The sequence below is a fragment of the Otolemur garnettii genome, unplaced genomic scaffold (genome assembly GCF_000181295.1).
Source record: "Otolemur garnettii isolate 467f Iridium unplaced genomic scaffold, OtoGar3 scaffold00027, whole genome shotgun sequence".
NCBI lineage: Eukaryota > Metazoa > Chordata > Mammalia > Primates > Galagidae > Otolemur > Otolemur garnettii.
In genome coordinates, this window is record NW_003852422.1 from 3,903,973 (window position 1) to 3,906,189 (window position 2,217).

Below are 2,217 nucleotides of genomic sequence, written 5' to 3' on the forward strand. Positions count from 1 at the left end.
GCCGCGCTGCTGCTGGGCGGGCGCTCGTCTGGGCGCGCCTCTCCGGGCGCTCCCCTGCGCCTTCCTCCGCGAGCCGGGAGTCTCCGAGCGCAACTTTCTCTCCCCCTCTCTGCTCGCTGTTTGGGGGTCTCAGCGAGTGTTTTTAGTGCGCGGGTCGCAGCTTTCTCATTGTGCGCCAGCGAGGCCGATCCCGGCTGTCCTTTTGCTCCCCGCACTTAGTCTAAGAGAAAGAAAGCAAACAAGACGGAGGAGTGAAGCCCCCGTACATACATGCGCCGGGGGAGATGTCAGGCGCTGCTCCACCTTCCGAACAGTCACAGATCAAACAGTGTCACCGCTGGAGCGCCACTCTGTGCCCCGCGCTTCCCCCGGGGGCTTTGCCGCCAGGATCGCCGCTTCTTCCAACGCGAAATCTAATGCAAACACATTTTGATCATGGATTTTTGGCCGGTCTTGATCTTCCAACAGAAAAATTTTTGAAAAATATACGAAAAGCACCCCCTTTCAAAAAAAAAAAGCCAACAACACCCTGGAGAGTGTGTGCAAAGGGGGCGAAGAGCGACATTCACTGGGTGGGCGAGATAAGCGCGGACAGTGCCCCCCCAAACTCCTGGGAGAGAGGGAGATGCACTCTCGCTCTCTCCTCTTTTCAGTGAAATATAACACACATTCGGATCGCAGAGCTTTCAGACAGTCTCAACTGATAGACAGACACATCGAGCTGCTTTTCCTGCTTGGGTTTTTACTCCTCCTCTCGCCAACGTCACCCTGACAATTACAAATAGGTCTCACACAAACCATACCTGTCAATCTTTTTAATTGCTTTGTTTTCTTTTTTTTTTTCCCAGAGCTAAACAATATGACACAAAAAAGAAATCTTAATACAGCATAACATAAAAGATTACCCATTGGAGGAAGACATTCGGGGGTTGTTATTGTAATCCACTGGCTGATACCGGGTAAACCCATGTGTTCTAAGTTAACTATACATTAGTTCCTGCGGATTTTAAAACCTGATAGTTCCCCCTCCCCCCTACACACACACATACTTTTACTCATACACACGCACGCACGTGGATCCAAACAACCCTTGAATGAAGTGTGTCCTACATTTGGGGGTGAAAACTGTGCCACTTTTGCAATCTCGATTTGGGGGTCATATTTGTTTGGGGAGAACCCCTGTGTGGCTTTTACATTTTGCTAATTCGGGGGTAAGGAGAAAAACAGATTTTTAAATTACAACATACACTTTAGATGGAAATTTAAAGATGGACTTAGTTTGTCACAGAAAAGTGTGGAAATATGTAATTTGGTCCCTCTGTGAAAAGTGAATTGATTATTTGGTCAATACACACAATTAGGCAGAAAATTGACAGGATAGAACTGCAGCTCTTTCTAGCTGGGTTAGAAAATGAGGTCTTCATCCATCAGTGCAGGGTCTCCAATTCTATTAAGTCCCTCCGCATCCCCACCTAGAACTTAAAAATGTTTGTGTGCTCTGGAGATTTGACTTTCTGATCTTCAATATGTGTGTATTCCCCCAGTGGGATACCTGTAACAGCCTTGCCGAGCTACTTAAAACATTCATGGAAAAACACGAAATCTAGGCCAAAATAAATAAGATGGCTTAGTTCGTGCAACTTGCACGGGACAGACCGAGGACAGAAAGCTCGGGCGAGGCATTCCGGCGACAGGAAGCCCCGAGCCTGGGGCGCAGGGTACACAGGGCGCCTCTGCCCCACGGCCGGTTCTCGCGTGCGTGCATAGGCTGCAGGGGCTCCCCGCCGGCCCAGGGCCCCCGGCCGTGCCCCGCCGCCCCGGCCGCGCTCGGGGTTGATTCGTACCACCTTGCAAGGAAGTGAACGCTTCGCACGGGAAGGGGAGGCGCCAGAGTCGGCCGCTGTGCAGCTCAGGGGACGCCCGGGGCTGCTGCCGGCTCCGGGCGGCAGGCGATCGCCCGACGCGCGAGTCCCCTAGCTACCCACCCGCCCCCCCACCCCTTAAGAGAAGTCAAATCCGGCTTTTAGTGCCTGAGCCTGGGGAGGGTGGGGAATATCCGGTGCCTCTCCCGCGCCAGGAGGAAGGGGGAGGGCGGAGAGGATCCTTGGCTAGTCTGCGCCGAGCGGATTCAAACCAAAACAAAAAGATTAAAGGAGCAGCGGCCCGGGAGGCAGCGGTCCCGGGCCCGGACACCGGGGGCGGCGCGCCTGGGTTTCG

The 2,217-nt window shown here is 53.2% G+C and overlaps 1 protein-coding gene across 1 annotated transcript in view; it reads right to left on the reverse strand.

The window, feature by feature from the left end:
* Positions 1 to 296, reverse strand: part of TSHZ1 (teashirt zinc finger homeobox 1) — a 75,063-nt gene extending 74,767 nt beyond the window's left edge. The window contains 1 exon segment of the mRNA XM_003804009.3: positions 271 to 296. The gene's annotated coding sequence lies outside the window, so the exon portion shown is untranslated.
* Positions 297 to 2,217: the final 1,921 nt, after the last annotated feature.